Source organism: Lactuca sativa, chromosome 4 (genome assembly GCF_002870075.4).
Source record: "Lactuca sativa cultivar Salinas chromosome 4, Lsat_Salinas_v11, whole genome shotgun sequence".
Lineage (NCBI taxonomy): Eukaryota > Viridiplantae > Streptophyta > Magnoliopsida > Asterales > Asteraceae > Lactuca > Lactuca sativa.
This window is the reverse complement of record NC_056626.2, coordinates 1,115,712-1,141,533: the sequence shown is the minus strand read 5'-3', so window position 1 is coordinate 1,141,533 and position 25,822 is coordinate 1,115,712. Positions and strand designations below refer to the sequence as shown.

The 25,822-nt window shown below is 38.5% G+C and overlaps 1 long non-coding RNA gene across 2 annotated transcripts; it reads left to right on the top strand.

Moving 5' to 3' along the window:
* Positions 1–1,647: 1,647 nt before the first annotated feature.
* On the top strand, positions 1,648–5,417 carry LOC128133762 (uncharacterized). 2 transcript variants are annotated; one of them, XR_008232065.1, is made up of 4 exons: positions 1,648–1,817; positions 2,644–2,845; positions 4,080–4,243; positions 5,161–5,417. It is a non-coding gene; the product is annotated as an uncharacterized LOC128133762 (long non-coding RNA). The 2 variants fall into 2 exon arrangements; XR_008232064.1 differs by lacking the exons at positions 4,080–4,243; positions 5,161–5,417 and adding an exon at positions 3,247–3,590 and having other exon boundaries at positions 1,652–1,817.
* The last annotated feature ends 20,405 nt before the right edge of the window (positions 5,418–25,822 follow it).

Genomic DNA, 25,822 nt, shown 5'->3' with positions numbered 1-25,822 from the left:
AAGAACATAGGCTTAGTGACCTTGAGTTATTAAGGCGTCTTAATGGATAAAGTTGGAAACTTTATTCATCAAGACCTTGAAGAGGTTTAGATTTGAGCTTTGGAGCTCTTGGCATTAAAGGTTAAGAGCTTAACGCATTACGTTGTTCTATGAAATTGTCACAACATGGTGGCTCGTCTGGTCACAATTTTTTTTTTGTGAAGCTGCAACGACATAGCCAATGGGTGGCCATGACATGGAGGTCTGCTGAGGGTTGTCTTTACCGATGACTTTTTGACTTGGTTGACTTTTGGTTAAATTACTCATTTTAGTGTGTAGACTAAGGGTTAACTATGGGTGTTTCTTTAGGTGGGTTGTAGCACCAGTTTGTTGATTATACGAGACATTTAATCGAGTGTGAGGTGAGTCTTCTCACTATACTATGTAAGCTGCTAGATTTTCTTTGTAAAACTTGCAAGAAAGACCATGGGAGGACCATTGAATTGTATAAAAGACCATGCGGGGACCATGAAACCTGCATGAAAGATCATGGGAGGACCATTAAATTTGTATGAACAACCATGGGAGGACCATGGTAACCGTACGAAATACTATAGGAGGACTGCAATAGTGGATGATTATAAGATAGTGGGAGAACCATAGCATTCACGAGTTCCTTTTTTATATGTATGGCGATGTAACCCAAAAGATCGTCACAAGGCTAATCGGGTCGAGATCTCGGATATGTGCTTCGATACCGCTAGCAAACCCATATGTATTTCCTTCTACACACATGAACACAAATTGTAAGACTCATTCCAGGACTTGTGTCACGTTAACGGCCTCCGACGATCAAGATAGTATCGATACGAATGATGATCAGACCATTCAAGCAAAGGGAATCCAAGTATATGTAAGTGCGATGAGTATATAGAGAGAGTTTGAGATTACCCGATTTGTATATATATGGAAGTACGTTTACCTTGGGGATGTAATGTCCTGAAAAATCCAAGGTAATTTTTTTTTCATTTTTTAAACAATAAATCATAAAAATGAGTTGTTCCAAAACCGATCAAAGTGAATATATAATTTAAACAAATGAGTTATCTCGTTAACTGCCAATGCAGGAACTCTGGGGGATGTTGTGTAGTCACGTCGGGCCCTTCCCTTTCGAGCCGAAAGTACCTAAAACCATAAATATGAAACTATAAGCACAAAGATTAGTGAATTCCCCAAAATACCACATACCAAAACATACAAATGTTATGGGCTACCTCCATGGTCTTTCCTTGCAATGCCGAGGGCTAAATCCCGGTCTTACATACAAGTGCCATGGGCTACCCCCATGGTCTTTCATACAATTGCCAGTGGTCAAATCCTGGTCTTTCATGCAAGCATCACAAACACAAATAACATTCCACATAGAAAGTAATGGGCCGACATTGGTGCCTTTGACCCATGGATATAGTCATAAAAATTCACCTCACATTCTTAAAGAATTCACTACAAACAAACTTACATTTAGTGGCACAAATATTTAGTGGCATATTTCTTTTATACCACTATATGATGTTGTTAGTGGCACTTTTTTTCCTATGTTATTTTCATTTCCCTCTCATAATTCCTTAAGATTAAAAGCTTTCCGCCACACTAAAATTCGCTTTAGTTTTCAACTTTCAGTTTCCCTCTTTCTCTAAAACTTTGACCTAATTTCCCCTGAGCCAAAAATCCACACCATCGTTTCCCCCATTCTTTTCCAGTCACGCCTTTAATCACAACATTTTCTTCTTCCTTCGTCACCATCTTCATCCCATTATTCCTTAGTCACCATAAAAAAGGTAACCTCTTTCTATCTCATTTACTCTCTCTTTCTCTCTATCTCTCTCTCGTGTCAGGGCTCTCTCTCTCTCTCTCTCTCTCACTCTCTCGTGTCGAAGCATTGTGAAATATTTCCAAACATCATCTATGCCATCATGCCAACACCAACTATTTTTGTCCATAGAGGCTATATCTTTATGTGATTACCTTTTTTCTCGTGCAATTGATGCAATCACCATTTTCCCCTATATATGTATAATCTTCTTTGACCCCTGTTATAGATCTGAAATATGGTCAGGTGTACAGAAAACGGAGCCAAGGGATAAGGACCATGGTTTTTTTTGAAATTCATGTTATTAGATAAGTAGTATTGAGTCTTTTAAATTATTAGAGTTATCTCAGTTAGTTATTATTATCAAGTGTTGGTGCCGGAGTCGATTTAGGATGTTTACCAATTTATAGGGTTGTTTTTCTTATTAATATAGATATGCATGAATTTAACAATAATCTAGGAGCTCTCAGTCGTATTCTAAGTTTAGCTTAGCCTCCGATATTGGAGGTTAGGTTCTTGGTGTTCACGGTAGGAGGTGGTCAATACATAGGTCCACTTACAAGATCGAGATTCCGAGCTGTAACAACCCCATGAATGTTTGTGTTTGTGTGTGATTGTACCAAGTTGTGTAGATATGAATTGCACACCAGGTGTTTGATCTTTTTTTCCAATACCACATACTGCACACCAAATGAAATGTTAGACCAATGGAAACTTTACCTAATTGCCATTAGGTAACCACCAGCTCCACCCAATTGCATTTTTTCATGATGTTCAATTTTTTACTATAACAGGGAGTGCCCTAATGATAATTACATAAATATTCAAGAATGGTTTAACTTTGGGCATATTGTTATCATGCAATGTTTCAATATTTGAAGATGGCAAGAGCAAAGTGTATGGTTTTGTTTGGTTCAATTTTGAGGAAGGGGGAATAACGTGAAATGGAAGAAGACAAAAGCACATCGGGTGAAAGAAGAAATACACAATGAAAAGGTATTCACTCCATAACAAGTTAAGATGGGAAGTTTTTGGTTTTTGGGATTCTTATATATATATATATATATATATATATATATATATATATATATATATATATATATATATATATATATATATATATATATATATATATATATATATATATATATATATATGGTATATAGGTTTATTGAAGTAACATCAATTATTTAGGTCGTATTTTGAGTGGAGTTTCTACTTATCACCTTTTTCGTTTTTCTGCATTTGAATCATGACTCATTGTTGAACAAAACAACGTGAGGAACTTGTTTAATAATTTGTAAAACTAATCTTAAAAGATACAACGGAGTACAAGTTAGCTTCTTCTTCAGCTTGGAGAGGTATTAAATAACAATGGCTCTTTTTTCTTTCTTCAGGAAATATTTCAGGGGAATGTCCTTGTTGCGAGTTACATGTAGGGCATGTAGTACTCTTGTAGATTACACCTTATGGTTGATAATTCTTTTTACCGATAATTGTTTATTAGTTTTATGTATCATATGAGAATATTTCAATGTTAGGAGCTATTTAGTTAAGAGTTACATGCAGTGTTGTAAAACTCGCCTAGTTGGCCGATTACTCCTCCGAGTAGTCGCTACTCGGCCCCTTGCCGATGCGAGTTACAGAATCCCGAGTACTCCCCGATCGGCCCCTTACTGAACTGAGCAATGTTGTAAAACTTGGTCAACTCGGTGATTAATATGTATAATATACTTAATGATTTATTATTTAACATACACACATGTGATTATTACTACATATATATATATATATATATATATATATATATATATATATATATATATATATATATATCTTAAATTTTCAGTAATTATTCACGAAGTGAGACCATTATTTGTTTTTTTTTTAGTTTTTGTGTATTCACATGTATCTGATTTTGTTATATATTTCAATCAACGTGTGATTTTAACTTATGATTTTGACGTATATAATTTCCCTAAAAATATTACTACATGAATTACCAAATCCGAGTACTCCCCGAGTACTCCTGAGTACTCGCTACTCGGTAGTCGGCCGAGCAGGTACCGAGCAACGAGTTCTACAACCTTGGTTACATGTATATTTTCATTATCTAGAGTTTCCAGTTACATGTAGATTGGGGTTTTGGTTTCTGCAACATCTTTGTTTGCTTCCATTCATCATAAATGTATGACATAATTTGTACTTCCCACATCTTTTTCTTATCTAGGCACATGAAAATTATAAAAAATGATCTTAATTTGTATCTGGTGCAACCTAACCGCCCTTCTGCAATGAAATTCTCTTGAATAATTTGGTTTATGTCGAAGAGGATCATGAAAGAACATCACAACAGTCATCCCTTATTTTGGATACGCCCTTGTAGAGAAAAAGGTAAACTTAAATTTGCTTTAGAAATAGTAAATTAACTTAATTTTTTAATGTTTCTTATTAATTTCATCAGACTCAATGTTACTCATTTTAAGAAAATTAAAAATGTTTCTCAATGTTTATATAGTAACATTTAGTACATCTTTTTATAATACATAAAAATAAGAATAATTTGACTAGTTTTTTATAATACAAATTCCTAAGCCCAGTATATCTTACAAAGTTTGTTATGTTTGATAACTATTAGAGTAGTTTTAATTTATTAACATTAGTAGTTTTTGATTGATTAATTTTATTATATAGCATACGTAACTAATTCGTGACAGCAATATTAACATATCTTTAAAATAAAAATAATTAAGCTAATTATCTAAAAATTTCAATTACACGTTGAGAAACAACTTTAGTAGTTCAAGGTTTAAAATAAAATCCAACTAACATCAACTGGTATTGTTAATATTTTAATTCGAATTCCAAAGTATAAGGCTTAAATAATGGTATTTGCTCCGGCTCTGCAAATGTTAATGTTGTTATTTCAGTCTTTTTCTATGGATGGAAGACATTTCAAAAGTATGTTTCTATTAATGGTTGACGGCTAAAATTTGGTTGTTGTTACTGGTTATTTATAACCTAAAGTATGGGTAAATATGACTACTATTTTACAAATATAAGTAGTTTATACCCTAACTATAAATAAAAGTTCCTTGTTACCTTTAGGGACTTTAGAGTTAGGCTATTCTTGCAAAAAGTATAACACTTTAGGGAGGTTGGTTTCAAATCCATTGATATGATTAGACATATTACTATATACTTGAAATCAATTTTAAAATATCTCAAGTTTGGTTATTAAGGAAACTAGTATTTACAAACTTTTCCTTTTTCCTTGATTATTCCTTTACTAAAGTTGTTTTTTTTTGTAGGAAGTGGGACAAGTTTGTGGATTCATACAGTCTCATGCTATTTTCCTTGGTCACAAATTTGTGGATTCATATTTTGTCATGTTATTTGCCTAGAAGAAAAACTCAAGATGAAAAATTATACAAAGTTCTAGGTTTATCATGTTTCATGTTTTTTCGTCAACAAATGTTTAGTTCTATAGTATTATGTTACGAGTGCAAGCTTAACATTATACTTTTTAAAGACATTTGTATTTTAAATATTGACAATATTGTTGTTAGACAAGTTTGAATTAAAGTAATAATATTGTGTTCTCTATTTGTTATCTTAAGTGAGTTATTATTATTTTATTTTCCATTTAAAATTAAAAAATACCGGACGTAAAGAGTGGTATAGAAGCATGAAAAGAATATTTATTTTAGCATATATGTAATGACATAAAAATAGTATCACTAAATCGTACAAGTGCTATAGTGGCATAATAGAAAAATGTCACTAAAAAGTCGTGCTAAAGTATAGACGAGTACCCAAATCGTCATGAAACTTCTTCCAGAATCTGGAAGTGAATCGTACATCTCTATCTGAAATCACAGAAACTGGCACTCTGTGTCGAGCTACTACCTCTCTGATGTAGATGTCGGCCAGCTTCTTAGCTACAGGTCAGGCATCTCTCAATGTACCAAGCTACATCCTGCTTCATGTAGGGCTACCAGTAATCAGGGCGAAGATCTCTATACATCTTTGTGACCCTGGGATGGATGGAGAATCTGGACTTGTGGGCCTCATCCATCAGAATATGTCGTACTCCACCCCAGTAAGGAACCCATACCCTCCTATTTAGGGTCAGCAGCTGTAACATCCCCCTCTGGCACGTATCACAATATTGTCCGCTTTGGGCCACTCGGCACGAGGACTTCCCAGGGGGTCACCCATCCCGGTACTACTCCCGCCCAGCACGCTTAACTGCAGAGTTCTTATGGGATCTGCTGCCCTCACGGCTTTAAAACGCGTTGTGACAAGGAAGGTATCCACACCCCTTTATAAGTAAATGTATCGTTCTCCTTCCAAGCCGATATGGGATCAGATCAAACCCACTTTAACTGTGGCATCCCCAAAATCACGGCTAGAAAAGACCGGTTTGTTTATGCTTTGTTTAAAAATCAGAGTAACATTTTAAATAAAAGTTTTGCGGAATTTGTCCCAAAACAAAATATGATAAAGATTTATCAAAAGCATTTCCATAGAAATGTATTTCATTAAAAGACTTGGGATGTCATGTTCATACAGATCAAAAGCATAAACAGTACAATATAAGCCTTACTACATTATTTCATATCTACAGGCCTATATCCGTAATTCTTCGTCCAAACATCATAACTATGCTCAAGCGCCACTACCTGTAATACATAAAACTGAGTGGGTCAGGCTTGGGAGCCTGGTGAGCACATAGGGTTTTCAACCCACAATAAATAAGTTTATTAACTTCATAAAATTAAACAAACCAGATTACCCGTTCCCGTTATCCTCACATTACGTCCCTAAGCATCTATCATAAGGGACCTATCCTAAGGATTATCATCGGGACGGACACTACTGCTAAGGGGATTCCTCAGCAATAAATGTCCTTAAGGCAACCATGTGGGGGATGGAGTACATCTGGTGAGCACACAGTTCAAATAAACACACAGTTTGAATAAACACCTACAGGTTGCGAGCCTGCTAGTGTTCCACTGGACTGTCTAGAATAGTCCGTGGTCGTCATCTATACTCTGCTAGATGACTGGATCATCAATAACATCTATAACGAGGCCTCTCATTGTTTTATCTTGTCACACAGCAACTATTACATCTACCCATGTTTTACCCAACACATTTAGTAGATATAAAATACATATACAGTTTAAATCATTGAAAACATGTATAAAACGTTCATCCAGCATAGATGGCAAGTATTCAGATAATATGCACACATAGCACGTAATTTATATAAAATACTTCATATCTATGTGTAAGCTGAAAGTAACTTTTGCATTCACTTGTTAAAGTGATGATTCCAAAATCGAGCAGCGCTTGCTTCTAACGATTCTATTTTCCTTCGACGAAACCTAGCATTAGTATCGCTAAATTTTAGTCTAATATTTACCGTGACCAACTATTAGTCTTAGTATTATTATTATTATTATATAAGCGTTAAACAATATTTTCCAACCACTATGTACAGACAGGGGCCAGACATAAAACACCGGAGGGCATGACCATTTTGGCATATAGCACTTCTGAAATCCAACAACCCTATGCGACCCTTTAAACCAGATTCTCCGTACCGCGAGTAGTTAAAAAATATTATAACGACACTTATATAAGTTATAATAATAGCTCAAATATTTATTATAAGTTCATAATAACAATACTAATTTTAAATATAAGCTATATTAAAATAAGGTAAGCATAACTTACTTATAAGGGGATTTTAGCTAGGAGTCGGGCTCTGCAGGGGCAGAACTTCGTCGTTGAATCTTTCTAAGAAAGATTCGTGCAGCGCTTCAGCGCTCACCTTACTATACTAAACTACAGAAAGAGAAGTCGAATCACGAGAGACCGAAATGCTCGGGGGATAAGGAGAGAAAAACTCTTGAATCAAGAGAATGGTGCAAGAAATATGAGAGCCCAAGACTCTTATTTATACTAATTGAATTTTCAAAAACTACCCTCCATAATTACTTAATGACCTTTTAGTTATATAAACAACTAAATACTCCTCTATAATACTATTTTAAATGGATTTAATGATATTTGTACTAAACTAATGTCGAAAGAACTCAACATTAGTCTTATAATGACCGCATCGTCGATACCTTTCTAATGATATATACATATGTATATATATATATATATATATATATATATATATATATATATATATATGTATACGTATATATGATTTATATTTTATTTTAATACGTAAATATGCTATTATATTTTATAACTCGTTCATACGAACTCCCTTTTTGACGTTCTTTATATCCATGCGTAGGCGGGAACGTACCCTACAACTTTCGTTTAGACTCTGTCGGCTATTTTGAATTTATTTTTAAAGTTATATTTTTAACAGGTCGGGACAAGATTGGTCCGTTAAAATCTCATAACTTCTTCATCCGATGTCCATTTTTGTCTGTCTTTTTATCGTTACGCTACTAATAACGAGATCTTCGATTCTTGTTTAGGTTGTGTCGACTAAAAATCAATCGATCTAAAATTCGAATTTCGGGCTGTACACCGCTAATCCGAAACTTCGAAAAATCATAACTTCTTCATACGAAGTCATATTTGGGCATTCTTTTTATCGATGTTCTTAGTTTAACATATTCTACGACTTTCGTTTAGAGCGCTAAGGCTAAATCTCACTCTATCATAAATTTACTATTTACGCTTCCCGGAACCGTGTCGGTTTCGACGCAAAACTTCGACGGGTCATAACTTCTTCGTTATAACTCGGATTTCGGCGTTCTTTATATGTACGGAAACCTTGTGACATATTCTACAACTTGGTTAAGATTATTTACTCTAAATAATCTTTTTGTCAAAAAGTCGTTTTCGACCCCTATTGCCTCTAAATTGACTAGCCCGGATCTGCGGGCGTTACAATTATCTCCCCCTTAGGATGATTACGTCTCGGAATCATCAACGAAACAGGGCTCGTATAATGACTCCATACGTAATCTCTTCATCCTAGGTAATAATTATAACTTCTATATTCCTTCTAGTCTATCTCTTAGACTCATTGACTGTAAGCAGTACTCGATCGTGCACCTGCTCTCTACCTCAGGGGAGACTCCAAATTATGACCTATCATCATGTGATGCACGTTTAGACTCAGGTCTCTTAGAGTTAAATTCTAAAACAGACTATGCCTTCCTTCATGTTCTAATGTGATATAATCACACTTTAACATGTAGCGTTTCTAGCTACCAACTTTTTTAACAACGAACGCGATACTTCTATTGATCGCTTTGATTTCAATTGTTTGGTTTAAGTCGGACACTACATCGAACTTGGTTCCCTGAACCACGCAACATACTCATCATAGTCGGACTCAATTCGATATGACCACTAGGGTCGGAATATCAAAAATCTTTTTAGTCATTACCGAAACGATGGTAATGACATACTTGAATAAAACAGAATCAGTTACTAGCTTCTTGGTAACCTTGTGCCTTTCCCTGATCCAAGTGTGAGTCCTATGCTTCCGGTAGTATAGGCCTCTACTACCATTCACACCTACTCATACTCGTCTCAAGTATTGTCCCGCAGTTTTCCAAGTCACCACACAAGAAAATCACATAACAGCTTAACACATCAAATATCAAAACGAAGGTTTTTTTTTATTATTCCTCGAAACTATTACATAGGTGTTCAAGTTCACCCTAGACTATGCCTCTAACAGGCTACATCATACGATTCTATGGCTACTTCATAACTCGATCCTTGGATGTCAATCCGTCACTTTTGAATCCTCGCATTGTCATCTGCTTCGTCAAGGATCATTTGAAATGCTCTCGCCTTTGGCTTTGGCGACACATTTGGCTTTGTATCCCCCTCTCTCTTTGGGCAATCTTGCTTGAAGTGCCCTTCCTCATTACATTCGTAACACACCCTTTTATTGAATTTACACTCGTTGGCATAATGCCCATGCTTCCCACACTTGAAACAAGTTACTTCCTCACCGCATTTTCCAGAGTGTTTCTTTTTGCACTTCTCGCACCATCTTTCTTCACTCCCTCCTCCTCTAAACTTCCTGGTACTGGATTTGCTTCTCTCATTGGGCTTCGCAAACCCCTCAAATTTCCTATTTTCGCCAACCTCGGTCTTGTTGGCGGCTCTTCCCTTGATCGTCTCCTCAACCGACTTGGCAGCCCAGATAGCTGCCTCCAAAGTAGGTGTCTGACGCACTAGCACTGCTTTTCCCATGGAAGTCCTTTTGCGTACTTGTCAATTTTTGTCAGCTCATCCGGAACAAGACGTAAGGCGAACTCCATCTTCTCTGTGAAGTTGTTGGTGTATTCATCAACAGACATGCTTCCTTTCTTTAAGGTAAGGAATTGGTTTTCTAGCTCGAGCAGATTTTGGGCTGAGCAGTACCTATGTTTGAATTACACCAGAAATTCTGCCCATGTCAGTTGCAGGGGCTCATTGGGGCTCAACGTCTTTCCCAAGGTATTCCACCATCGTAAAACGCCTCCTTGAAACTGACGCACTGCAAATGTGGTCTGTTGTTTTCCCTTACAATCGCACGTCATGAAAGCTAATTCCATCTCCGAGATCCAATCCATGACCCCGATCGGATCCTCCTTTCCAGTGAAAGTCGATGGCTTGCAAGTCAGAAAATCCTTGTACTTGCATCCATTTCTCTCGAATCCGTCATCTTGGTTATTTTGTTGAACTATTGGCGGGTTGACTTGACCAACAGTTCCACTGTAGTCTCCTTCCTCAGTCTGCCCTTCGTTCAACTCGGGCTGTTCGATCTGAATAGTGGCTTCCTCTCGATTTTGCTGGAGCAAACGTCTAGTTTCCTCCATTTGACGATCCAACATCGCTTGGATCATCGCTTGCACTCCGGCCATTGTGACTGGCTCAGCAGCGGCTTCCATTACCGGTATATGCTCAATCACTGGGGGTTGGTTTCTGTTCCCATTTGCATTCACGTTTCCGCTACAGGTCCTTGCCATCTTGATCTATACACCGAATAAGGTGAATCTAGACCTTTACTTAGGATTGACGTTTAAATCATTCTTATCACTCCGAAACGTTAATATGCTATTTCTAATATCGTAGTTAAACGCTTAAAACCCTAAACACATAAGGTTTCCAGATCCGGTCGGCAACAGATCATAGATCCGAACAAATAACAACATATCAGGCACAAGCATTTAGCACATAAAAGCATTTTAGGCACAATTCCTAAAATAATCTAGTGCTCACACCTCACAATCATCTCTTAGCATTCTAAGTTTAAGTCTAGAAATAAATCCATATTCCTAGTTCGCTTAAACTAATGCTCTGATACCAACTGTGGCATCCCCAAAATCACGGCTAGAAAAGACCGGTTTGTTTATGCTTTGTTTAAAAATCAGAGTAACATTTTAAATAAAAGTGTTGCGGAATTTGTCCAAAACAAAATATGATAAAGATTTATCAAAAGCATTTCCATAGAAATGTATTTCATTAAAAGACTTGGGATGTCATGTTCGTACAGATCAAAAGCATAAACAGTACAATATAAACCTTACTACATTATTTCATATCTACAGGCCTATATCCGTAACTCTTCGTCCAAACATCATAACTATGCTCAAGCGTCACTACCTGTAATACATAAAACTGAGTGGGTCAGGCTTGGGAGCCTGATGAGCACATAGGGTTTTCAACCCACAATAAATAAGTTTATTAACTTCATTAAATTAAACAAACCCGATTACCCGTTCCCGTTATCCTCACATTACGTCCCTAAGCATTTATCATAAGGGACCTATCCTAAGGATTATCATCGGGACGGACACTACTGCTAAGGGGATTCCTCAGCAATAAATGTCCTTAAGGCAACCATGTGGGGGATGGAGTACATCTGGTGAGCACACAGTTCAAATAAACACACAGTTCGAATAAACACCTACAGGTTGCGAGCCTGCTAATGTTCCACTGGACTGTCTAGAATAGTCCGTGGTCGTCATCTATACTCTGCTAGATGACTGGATCATCAATAACATCTATAACGAGGCCTCTCATCGTTTTATCTTGTCACATAGCAACTATTACATCTACCCATGTTTTACCCAACACATTTTGTAGATATAAAATACATATACAGTTTAAATCATTGAAAACATGTATAAAACGTTCATCCAGCATAGATGGCAAGTATTCAGATAATATGCACACATAGCACGTAATTTATATAAAATACTTCATCTCTATGTGTAAGCTAAAAGTAACTATGCACTCACTTGTTAAAGTGATGATTCCAAAATCGGGCAGCGCTTGCTTCTAACGATTCTATTTTCCTTCGACGAAACCTAGCATTATTATCGCTAAATTTTAGTCTAATATTTACTGTGACCAACTATTAGTCTTAGTATTATTATTATTATTATATAAGCGTTAATCAATATTTTCCATCAACTATGTACAGACAGGGACCAGACATAAAACACCGGAGGGCAGGACCATTTTGGCATATAGCACTTCTGAAATCCAACAACCCTATGCGGCCCTTTAAACCAGATTCCCCGTACCGCGAGTAGTTAAAAAAAATATTATAACGACACTTATATAAGTTATAATAATAGCTCAAATATTTATTATAAGTTCATAATAACAATACTAATTTTAAATATAAGCTATATTAAAATAAGGTAAGCATAACTTACTTACAATGGGATTTTAGCTAGGAGTCGGGCTCTGCAGGGGCAGAACTTCGTCTCTGAATCTTTCTAAGAAAGATTCGTGCAGCGCTTCAGCGCTCACCTTACTATACTAAACTACAGAAAGAGAAGTCGAATCATGAGAGACCGAAATGCTCGGGGGATAAGGAGAGAAAAACTCTTGAATCAAGAGAATGGTGCAAGAAATATGAGAGCCCAAGGCTCTTATTTATACTAATTGAATTTTCAAAAACTACCCTCCATAATTACTTAATGACCTTTTAGTTATATAAACAACTAAATACCCCTCTATAATACTATTTTAAATGGATTTAATGATATTTGTACTAAACTAATGTCGAAAGAACTCAACATTAGTCTTATAATGACCGCATCGTCGATACCTTTCTAATGATATATACATATGTATATATATGTATACGTATATATGATTTATATTTTATTTTAATACGTAAATATGCTATTATATTTTATAACTCGTTCATACGAACTCCCTTTTTGACGTTCTTTATATCCACACGTAGGCGGGAACGTACCCTACAACTTTTGTTTAGACTCCGTCGGCTAATTTTGAATTTATTTTTAAAGTTATATTTTTAACAGGCCGGGACAGGATTGGTCCGTTAAAATCTCATAACTTCTTCATCCGATGTCCATTTTTGTCTGTCTTTTTATCGTTACGCTACTAATAACGAGATCTTCGATTCTCGTTTAGGTTGTGTTGGCTAAAAATCAATTGATCTAAAATTCGAATTTCGGGCTGTACACCGCTAATCCGAAACTTCGAAAAATCATAACTTCTTCATACGAAGTCATATTTGGGCGTTCTTTTTATCTATATTCTTAGTTTAACATATTCTACGACTTTCGTTTAGAGCGGTAAGGGTAAATCTCGCTCTATCATAAATTTACTATTTACGCTTCCCGGTGTCGTGCCGGTTCCGACGCGAAACTTCGACGGGTCATAACTTCTTCGTTATAACTCGGATTTCGGCGTTCTTTATATGTACAGAAACCTTGTGACATATTCTACAACTTGGTTAAGATTATTTACTCTAAATAATATTTTTGTCGAAAAGTCGTTTTCGACCCCTATTGCCTCTAAATTGACTAGCCCGGATCTGCGGGCGTTACAGCAGCCCACAATTGTCATAGTCAAATGAGGGAACCTGGCCTATGATCCGCTCGCACTTCTGGCACTCCTTCCTCATACCCTCAACCTGCGTCTCTCGGATCCGCTCCAAAAGTGGATTCATCACCGTCATCCTCAAGCAAATGTCTCTGATCGGTTCTGCCTTGCGGCTGAGCGCATTGGTCACAATGTTGGCCTTCCCCTGGGTGGTAGAGGATCTCACATTCGTAATCCTTCACCACAACTAGCCACTGGCGTTTCCTCATGTTCATATCCGGCTGATCCATAAGGTACCTCAAATTCTTGTGATCAGTGTATATGGTACAACGGGCCCCATAGAGGTAATGCCGCCAAATCTCGAGGCATAAGTGATGACGTGCCCCCTCTACATCAATATTGTGCGCAAGCCCGAGATGGACGCGTCATAGTATACTACAAATTATTCCACGTGCTCTGGTAGGGCTAAAATTGGCGCCTCACACAACCTCCCTCTCAGTGTCTCGAACGTTGCATGCTGCTCAAGCCCCCAGCGAAATACGACGGCCTTCTTCTTCAGTCGTGTCAAGGGTACTGCTATCTTGGAGAAGTCCTGAATGAACCTCCGGTAATAGCCTTCTAACCTAAGGAAACTCAGAATATCAGATGGAGACTTCGGAACCTCCCACCTCATCATGGCCTCTACTTTGGCAGGGTCAACCAAAATCTCATTCCCGTTGACAAGGTGCCCCAGAAACTGCACCTCGTGCAACCAAAACTCGCACTTGGAGAACTTGGCGTACAAGCTCTCCCTCCTCGGGGTATCCAAAACCTCTCGCAAGTGCTCCTCATGTTGTTCTTGCGTCTTGGAGTAAACCAAGATGTCATCAATAAAGACAATCACAGAACGATCCAGCATCTGTCTGCACACGCGGTTCATGAGGTACATGAATGTGTCAGGATCATTGGTGAGCCCAAAGGGCATCACCATGAACTTATAGTGGCCATAGCGAGTAGGGATGAAAGTGGGTCCAAACCCGGACCGGATGGACCCGGACCCGGAAAACCCGGAACCAGTTAACGGGATTTTGTAGAACCGGAACCCGGACCGGTATATAGGAACCGGTTCCGGTTTGGTTTCGGGTATGGTTCCGGGTAAAGTGGGTCTAGAACCGGAAAACCCGAAAACATCAAAGTGGGTAGGTTGGAACCGGATAAAGTGGGTTTAGAACCGGAAAACCCAAAAAAACCGGAATTTTTTGGTAATTACTTACTACTTAGTGTGTTGAACTTTGAAAATTTTCATATTGATATCCCGACTTTGGGGGATCATAAATCATTGAATATGAAACCAAAATTAACAAATTATAGTCTAAAATCATGTACAAACTCTAAAATAAACTCTAGAAAAAACCGCATGTCAATCCGACTTTAAACGAATGTGATATGCATGTGTTAACATTTTCACATAATACAAAGTACAAAAACAAATAGCTGAAAAGTTGGAAATTTTCAGTTTTGATATCCCGACTTCGGAGGACTGTAAATCATTGAATGTTAAATCAAAAATGAGAAAATTATAGTCTAAAATCATGAACAAACTGTAAACTACAAGTTGGAAAAAACCCCACGTCAATCCGACTTCAAACGAATTAGATATGCATGTTTTAAAACTTTCACCGAATACAAAAAAACTGAAAAATTAAAAACTTCCAGCTTTGATATATCGACTTTGGGGGATTGTAAGTCAATGAATATAAAACTAAAAATGGCAAATTTATAGTCTAAAATCTTGTACAAACTCTAAATTACATGTTGGAAAAAACCGTATGTGAATCGGAGTTGAAACGAATGAGATATGCATCTTTTAAACGTTCCACAAAAAACCGGTTCTGGCACTAAAAGTGGTTCCGGTTCCAAAAACCGATTCCGGTTTTCAGACCTGTTTTACCCGAACCCGATGGACCCAAACCCGGATAAAGCCAATTTTTAAACCCGGAACCGGAACCGGTTCTATATAGTCTGGTTCTAACGGTTCCGGTTCCGGTTCGATTTTCCAGTTCTAAATCTCATCCCTAATAGCGAGTCCGGAAAGCAGTCTTCTACACATCCTCATCTCTGACCCTCATCTGATGGTAGCCTGATCGCAAATCTATCTTGGTGAACCAAGATGATCCCTGTAACTGGTCGAAGAGGTCGTCAATCCTCGAAAGTGGGTAACAGTTCTTCACCATCACCTTGTTCAGCTCCCGGTAATCTATACACATCCGATGCGACCCATCCTTCTTCTTCACGAACAAAATCGGGGCTCCCCAAGGTAAACTGCTCGGACTAAGGAATCCCTTGTCTAACAGATCATGTAGCTATGTAGACAACTCCTACATCTCAGAAGGAGCCAACCGATATAGTGCCTTGGCTATCAGAGCCGCACCGGGGACTAAGTCGATCCTGAACTCCACCTGCCTCTCCGGAGGTATCCCAGGTAGCTCCTCTAGAAATACGTCCGGATACTCTCACACCACTGGCACCTCACTCACAATCGCCTTTCCTACCTCTCGGGTATACATAACGTAGGCGACATACCCTGCGTAACCCTGCAGAAGGTAGTGGCTAGCCCTCGCCATCGAAGACATAGCTAGTCCACGCTGTAGCCTCTCGCCCTGAATCACCAGCTCCCCCCCCCCCAACTCGGGGTCCTGACACGTACCAACTGTTGAGCACAGTCGATCACCACCCCACTAGGGCTCATCCAATCCATGCCTATGATAACCTTGTGTAACGCCTGTGTTTCCGGGCTTGCCATTTTTAGCAATGTAATAGTCTAGGTTAACCTTTGTAACCCGTTTTGAAATAATAGAAGTGTATTATTTGAGTATTATGTGTTTTGTGCTTAATTGCTTAATTATGTGGTTTGATTAATTAAGAATAAAAATAAGCGTCAAAATTTAAGTGTAAAATAAACTTGATACCTTTGGTTAATGTTGTAGTAATTGAAACGAGGTTTCCGAATATATATAGAACGCCCAAATCTGACTTCGTATGAGGAAGTTATGATTTATTGAAGTTTCGACTTAGCGGTGTGCACCCCGAAATACTCGATTTGAGATCGAGCGGTTTTTAGTCGAAACAATCTAAACGAGGATCGAAGGTCTCGCTGTTGGTATCGAAGCGATGAAAAGTTAGGCGAGAACGGACGTCAAACGAAGAAGTTATGAATTTATAACGAAGTTTTTCTGCCCCGGCCTATTAAAAATAAATAATAAAAATAAAGTTAAAATTAGCCGACAGAGTCTAAACGAAAGTTGTAGAGCGTAGTCTCACCTTCGCGTGGATATAAAGAACGTCGAAAACAGAGTTCGTATGAAGAAGATATGAATTTCCAAAGTTTATTAAATAATTTGTATTTAATTTTAATTGGAAAATCCGGCATTATCCGAAGGGGAGTCAGCGATCCGATCCGAGGTACGCCCCGCGTACACCGAAGATGTCGACACTCGCAGCAAGTGGCTTCGGATGACGAACGCAGTGACTAATTCGGACCAGTACGCCCTGCGTACTCCGAGGCTCCAGCCTCCTATAAATAGGATGCGAGGGCAGCCGAGTTCTTTTGTTATTTTCTCTCTTCTCTCTCCCGTTTTGCATCGATTTGCATGCAAGAACTACCCCGAAGCCCCGATATTATTCTCGAGCCCCGAGGCAAGTCCCGAGATCCGGAAGATCCTGAGAAGTGCGGTTCCCGAGCCGAAGCTCTGCCTGCGAGAAGTTCTATTTTTGTGAAGATCTTCCAGATCTGCTAAGGATTACTACTTCTTCAAGTCGTAGTGCTGTCCGATCATCTTCTGATCAAGTGAGTGTATACTACCTTTCATAAACACGATAATAATACAAGTATGGTTTGAGTGTATTAAGTATATTGTTGTTTATATGTGTGAATGTGTATTCACTTTCTTCTATCTCATAGATATGATTTATTCTCTATGAAATACGTGTTATGTGTGTGTGTGCCTCATCTGTTATGTGGAATATGTATTGATTAAAGCATGCTATATAGGTTTTCAAAACTATGTATAAAAATGTATATTTTATCTACTAATATGTTGGGTAGAACATGGGTAGATAGTTGGTGTGTAATAAAACAGATGAGAGGCCTCGTTGTTGTTTGATTTAGTCATCTAGCGAAGTTTAGATGACGACCACAGACTTTTCTAGATAGTCTTGTGGAAACATTAGCAGGTTCACCACCTGTAGGTGTTAATGAACTTGGGTGTTCATTCGCTGTACTCCATCCCCTCATGGTTGCCTTATTTGACTTATATTGCTGAGGAACCCCCGAAGCATGTGTTGTCGTCCCGATGAAATATTCGTAGACTAGGTCCCTTATGTTAGTTGTTTTAGGGACATAAAGTGAGAATAACGGGAATGGGTAATTGGGTTATTGTTGGTTGGTGGAAATTAAATATGATTATTTATTGTGGGTTGAAAACCCTATATGCTCACCAGGCTCCCAAGCCTAACCTACTCAGTTTTATTTGTATTACAGGAAGTGGCGCGAGGGCATAAGATGGATGAACCATCAAGTTGTTTTGTTTACAAGTCTTTATATGTATATATTTGTTGAATGACTTGTAATGTTATTGTTTATGCTTATTGGTCTGTATCGGAACATGACACCCCGAGTTTTGATTATATAATGAAAATACATTTCTTTTATGAAATGCTTTGGTAAACATTGTTTTATCATGTTTTGTTTTTGGGAACAAATTCCGCAACTCTTTCAAATCAAAAGGATTTACTCTGAAATTATTTTAAAAGCATAAATGAAAATCGGTCTTTTCTGGCCGAGATTTTGGGGATGTCACAGTTGGTATCAAAGCATTAGTTTAACCGAACTAGGAATTTGTAGGATTTCTAGACTTAAACTTAAAATGCTAAGTGAAATTTTGAGATGTGTGTCTGTTATGTTTTAGACACGAGCACTAGTTTATTTTAGGAAAGTTGCCTAAAATGCTTTATGTGCTAAATTTTATATGTTTCCATATATGATATTATTTGTTCGGATCTATGGTCTGTTACCAACCGGATCTAGAAACCTTATGTGTGTAGGATTCTAAGTGTACGTCTACGATATTAGAACTAGCATGTAAACGTTTCGGAGTGATAAGGATGATTTGAATATCTATCGTGATTGAGGATCTAATTTCACCTTATTCGGTGTGTAGATCAAAATGGTGAGAACAAGAAGTGGAGTTGGAAATGCTGACGAAAACAGGAATCAACCACCAGTGATTGAACAAGTACCTGTCGTAGCAGCAGCACCTGAGCCAATAACCATGGCTGGTGTGCAAATGATGATTCAGACGATGTTGGATCGTCAGATGGATGAAACTAGACGGTTGCTTCAACAGAATCGTGAAGAACTGTCAATTCGTGTGGAGGAGCCTGAATTAAATGAAGGGCACTCGGAAGGTGGAAACTTCAGTGGGTCTGTTGCTCAAGCCAACCCACCGATAGTTAGGCAAAATAACCGTGATGGAAAGAATGATGGAATGGGATGTAAGTACAAGGACTTTCTAACTTGAAAACCGTAGACCTTCAATGGAAAGGAGGATCCGATTGGAGTTATGGATTGGATCTCCGAAATGGAGTTAGCCTTCATGACATGTGGCTATAGAGGCAAGTTGCAGACTATCTATGCAGTGCGTCAGTTTCGAGGTGGAGCCGTTCGTTGGTGGAACACTCTAGGGAAGACGTTAAGCCCTAATGAGCCACTACAATTGACATGGGCAGAGTTCTTGGTGCAGTTCAAGCGCAAGTTCTGTTCGGCTCAAAATTTATTGGAATTGGAGAACAAGTTTCTGACATTGACGAAGGGCAGCATGTCAGTTGATGAATACACCAATAACTTCACCGATAAGATGGAGTTTGCCTTGCGTATCGTTCCAGATGAGCTGACAAAGGTGGACTGATATGCGAAGGGACTCCCATGGGAGTATGAGGTGCCAGTACATCAGCCACATACTCTAGAGGCAGCTATCTGGGCTGCCAAGTCTGTTGAGAACATGATTAAGGGGAGAACCACCGACAAGGTTGAGGTTGGTGAGAAGAGAAAGTTTGAGGGAACATCTGGTTCTGGTAAGAAAAGCAAATTTTCGAAATCTGATTCGAAAAAGTTTGGAGGAAAAGGAGGCGAAGCGAAGTGGTGTGATAAGTGTAAGAAGAAGCACTTTGGGAAATGTGGCGAGAATGTAACCTGCTACAAGTGTGGAAAGGTTTGACATTTTGCCAATGAGTGTCCGAACAACAAAAGGATGTGTTTTGGTTGTAATGAAGAGGGGCATATTTTGAAAGACTGTCCAAAGAAGAAGGAGGCAGCTAGGCCCAACATTCCACCAAAGCCGAAGGCGAGAGCCTTCCAGATGACACTTGAGGCTGCGAAGGATGAAGCTGATGTCGCTTCAGGTACCTTACTTGTTAACGAATTACCTACTCAAATTTTGTTTGATTCTGGAGCCAACTACTCCTTTATTTCGCATGAGTTTGGTAGAAAACTAGCTTTGCCTGTTGATAGACTAGATAATGCTTTACTAGTCGAAGTTGCTAGTGGCAAGTTTGTACCTGTTAGTCATCGTATGAAAAACATCTTAATCGACCTTAATAGGAATAAGTTTCAAGAGGAATTATTGCCTATCGAACTTAATGGTTTCGACATCGTGTTGGGAATGGATTGGCTTAGCGCCAATGATGCCGAAATTTTATGAAAGAATAAGATAGTTAAAGTAAACCTGCTTGGGAAAGATTCGTTTATGGTGTATGGGGACAAACGCAGAGTGAATTCTGGAATCATTTCTCTAATGAAAGCCAGAAAGTGTTTGACTAAGGGATGTACATCATATTTAGCATTCGTGATCGATGCTAAGAAGGAAAAGAAGGTGATGCAGAGTATTCCAGTGGTGTGTGATTATCCGGAAGTATTTCCCGAAGATCTTCCTGGATTACCACCTGATAGACAAGTGGAGTTCAGAATAGACTTGCTACCAGCAACCACGCCAATAGCAAAAGCACCTTATCGATTAGCACCGACGGAGATGAAGGAGCTGATGATGCAACTTCAGGAGTTATTGGACAAAGGTTTCATTAGACCTAGTTCATCGCCTTGGGGAGCTCCGGTGTTATTTGTGAAGAAGAAAGATGGAAGTATGAGAATGTGCATCGATTACAGAGAGCTGAACAAGGCAACAATAAAGAATAGATATCCGTTGTCGAGGATTGATGACCTATTTGATCAATTGCAAGGTTCGAGCTATTTCTCGAAGATCGATCTAACGTCAGGATATCATCAGCTAAAAGTAAGAGAGCAAGATATAGAGAAGACTGCATTCAGAACGCGATATGGACACTACGAGTTCTTGGTTATGTCGTTTGGACTAACCAATGCTCGGGCAACATTTATGGATTTAATGAATAGGGTTTGTAATCCGTTCCTTGATAAATCCGTGATAGTGTTCATAGACGACATTCTGATTTACTCGAAAAGCCAGGAGGAGCATGGCAGACACTTGCGAGAAGTGTTAGAAGTTTTGAAGCAGGAGAAGCTGTATGCAAAGTTCTCTAAGTGTGATTTTTGGATTCGTGAAGTCCAATTCTTGGGTCACGTGGTCAACCAAGAAGGGATAATGGTTGATCCGACAAAGATTGAAGCTGTAATGAAGTGGGAACAACCGAAAAGTCCCACGGAGATTCGAAGCTTTTTAGGATTAGCCGGATATTACCGAAGGTTTATCCAAGGCTTATCTTCGATTGCTACTCCATTAACAGCTTTGACCCACAAAGGAGCTACTTATGCTTGGAGTGATAAGCATAAAGAAGCATTCGAGAAGCTAAAGAAGAAGCTATGCGAGGCACCGAGACTTTCTTTACCCGATGGAGTTGAAGACTTCGTTGTTTATAGCGATGCGTCTGGGGTTGGATTGGGTTGTGTTTTGACCCAAAGAGAAAAGGTGATAGCATATGCGTCTCAACAACTGAAGGAGCATGAAAAGAATTACCCGACTCATGATTTGGAGTTGGCAGCGGTAGTTTTCGCTCTGAAAATATGGAGGCATTACCTCTATGGCACGAAGTGCAAACTTTTTACTGATCATAAGAGTCTCCAATATCTCTTTAATCAGAAGGAATTGAATATGAGGCAACGACGCTGGCTATAATTACTTAAAGACTACGACTGCGAGATACTTTACCACCCCGGTAAAGCTAATGTTGTTGCTGATGCTCTCAGTCGGAAAGTCAATCTTGAAAGGAAAAGGCCAAGAGCATTGAGAATTGAAGTTGTCTCGACTATTTTGGAAAGTATAAAGAAAGCTCAAAGCGAAGCTTCTGAAAAGAATGACCGAAAGGAGGAACGTTTGGGCAAAACGTTGGTGTTCGGTGCAAACAGTCATGGACTGAAGGTGTTCCAAGATCGGATTTGGATACCTAAGACAGGAGGAGTCAGAGATCTTCTAATGGAAGAAGCTCACAAGATGTGACATCCCTAAAATCTCGGCCAGAAAAGACCGATTTTCATTTATGCTTTTAAAATAATTTCAGAGTAAATCCTTTTGATTTGAAAGAGTTGCGGAATTTGTTCCCAAAAAGAAAACATGATAAAACAATGTTTACCAAATCATTTCATAAAAGAAATGTATTTTCATTATATAATCAAAACTCGGGGTGTCATGTTCCGATACAGACCAATAAGCATAAACGATAACATTACAAGTCATTCAATAAATATATACATATACAGACTTGTAAACAAAACAACTTGATGGTTCATCCATCTTATGCCCTCGTGCCACTTCCTGTAATACAAATAAAACTGAGTGGGTCAGGCTTGGGAGCCTGGTGAGCATATAGGGTTTTCAACCCACAATAAATAATCATATTTAATTTCCACCAACCAACAATAACCCAATTACCCATTCCCGTTATTCTCACTTTATGTCCCTAAAACAACTAACATAAGGGACCTAGTCTAAGAATATTTCATCGGGACGACAACACATGCTTCGGGGGTTCCTCAGCAATATAAGTCAAATAAGGCAACCATGAGAGGGATGGAGTACAGCGAATGAACACCCAAGTTCATTAACACCTACAGGTGGCGAACCTGCTAATGTTTCCACAAGACTATCTAGAAAAGTCTGTGGTCGTCATCTAAACTCCGCTAGATGACTAAATCAAACAACAACGAGGCCTCTCATCTGTTTTATTACACACCAACTATCTACCCATGTTCTACCCAACATATTAGTAGATAAAATATACATTTTTATACATAGTTTTGAAAACCTATATAGCATGATTTAATCAATACATATTCCACATAACAGATGAGGCACACACACACATAACACGTATTTCTTAGAGAATAAATCATATCTATGAGATAGAAGAAAGTGAATACACATTCACACATATAAACAACAATATACTTAATACACTCAAACCATACTTGTATTATTATCGTGTTTATGAAAGGTAGTATACACTCACTTGATCAGAAGATGATCGGACAACACTACGACTTGCAGAAATAGTAATCCTCAGCAGATCTGGAAGATCTTCACAAAAATCGAACTTCTCGCGGGCAGAGCTTCGGCTCGGGAACCGCACTTCTCGGGATCTTCGGGATCTCGGGACTTGCCTCGGGGCTCGAGAATAATACCGGGGATTTGGGGTATTTTTGGCATGCAAATCGATGCAAAACGGGAGAGAGAAGAGAGAAAATAGCAAAAGAACTCAGTTGCCCTCGCATCCTATTTATAGGAGGCTGGAGCCTCGGAGTACGCGGGGCGTACGCCAGTACGCAGGGCGTACTGGTCCGAATTCGTGATTGCGTTCGTCATCCGAAGCCACTTGCTGTGAGTGTCGACATCTTTGGTGTACGCGGGGCGTACTTCGGATCGGATCGCTGACTCCCCTTCGGATAATGCCGGATTTTCCAATTAAAATTAAATACAAATTATTTAATAAACTTCGTAAATTCATATCTTCTTCATACGAATTCCGTTTTCGACGTTCTTTATATCCACGCGAAGGTGAGACTATGCTCTACAACTTTCCTTTAGACTCCGTCGGCTAATTTTAAATTTATTTTTATTATTTATTTTTAATAGGCCGGGACAGAAAAACTTCGTTATACATTCATAACTTCTTCGTTTGACGTCCGTTCTCGCCTAACTTTTCATCACTTCGATACCAACAACGAGACCTTCGATCCTCGTTTAGATTGTTTCGACTAAAAACTGCTCGATCTCAAATCGAGTATTTCGGGCTGCACACCGCAAAGTCGAAACTTCAATAAATCATAACTTCCTCATACGAAGTCAGATTTGGGCGTTCTATATATATTCGGAAACCTCGTTTCAACTACTACAACATTAACCAAAGATATCAAGTTTATTTTACACTTAACCTTTGACGCTTATTTTTATTCTTAATTAATCAAACCACATAATTAAGCAATTAAGCACAAAACACATAATACTCAAATAATACACTTCTATTATTTCAAAACGGGTTACAAAGGTTAACCTAGACTATTACATTGCTAAAAATGGCAAGCCCGGAAACACAGGCGTTACAATTCTCTCCACCTTAGAATGATTCCGTCCCTGGAATCAAACATCAACAAACAAATGCGGATAGCGACTCAACATGTCACTCTCCATCTCCCAAGTGAGATTCGGCCCATTCGTGTGTTTCCATCGGACAAGCACTAATCCATCCATTTTGCATTGCAACTTCATAGTCTTTCGGTCAACAATTTCCTCTGGTTCTTCAATCAACCTTTTTATTCTCATCAATTCTCAATTCAAAAATTGGAATTATGTCGGGAACTTCTCCCGTGAACTTCCTCAAATAACACACATGAAAAGTGTTGTGAATTCCATTCAGTTCTTCGGGTAATTCGAGCTTGTAAGCTTGGTTCCCAATTCTATGAAGAACTTTAAACGGTCCAATAAACCTTGGACTCAACTTTCCCCTTTTACCAAATCTTATAAGTCCCTTCCACGGCGAGACTTTAAGCAAAACCGAATCTCCAATTTCAAAAGTCATCGGTCTTCGCTTCTTGTCAGCATAGCTCTTTTGACGATCTTGAGCTGCTAACATTCTTTCTCTAATTATTTTCAACTTTTCAGCAGTTTGATGAACCATTTCCGGTTCTATAAACTGCTTTTCCCCTGCCTCAAGCCAACAAGACGACGTACGACAATTATGTCCGTACAAAGCTTGATAAGGTGCGATCTTAATGATTGAGTGAAAACTATTATTATAGGAAAATTCTACCAAAGGTAAATGTTCATCCCAATTACCTAGGAATTCCAGAGTACATGCTCTCAGCATATCTTCAAGTGTTTGTATTGTTCTTTCACTCTGACCATCAGTCTGCAGATGGTAAGTTGTACTTAAACACAACTTGGTACCCAATTCCTCTTGTAGACTTTTCCAAAACCTCGAGGTGAAACGGCTATCACGATCCGACACAATCGTTAACAGAACACCGTGAAGCCTCACAATTTCCTTCACGTAAGAATTCGCAAGCTTCTCGATAGACCATTTATCCTTGGCTACTATGAAATGCGCACTCTTAGTGAATCGATCAACGACCACCCAAATCATGTCGTGACCATTCTTTGTTCGGGGAAGTTTAGTGACAAAATCCATAGCAATGTCTTCCCACTTACCTATAGGCACAGGCAATGGTTCTAAACTCCCGTACGGTTTCTTATGTTGTGTCTTTACTCTCGCACAAGTCACACACTCAGCCACATACTTTGCAACATCAAGCTTCATTGTCGGCCACCCAGTAGTAGGGTTTCAGGTCCCTATACATTTTAGTGCTACCGGGATGAATCGAGTATATGGTCTTGTGTAACGCCTGTGTTTCCGGGCTTGCCATTTTTAGCAATGTAATAGTGTAGGTTAACCTTTGTAACCCGTTTTGAAATAATAGAAGTGTATTATTTGAGTATTATGTGTTTTGTGCTTAATTGCTTAATTATGTGGTTTGATTAATTAACAATAAAAATAAGCGTCAAAATTTAAGTGTAAAATAAACTTGATAATTAAGCAATTGTGTCGGATCGTACGGGA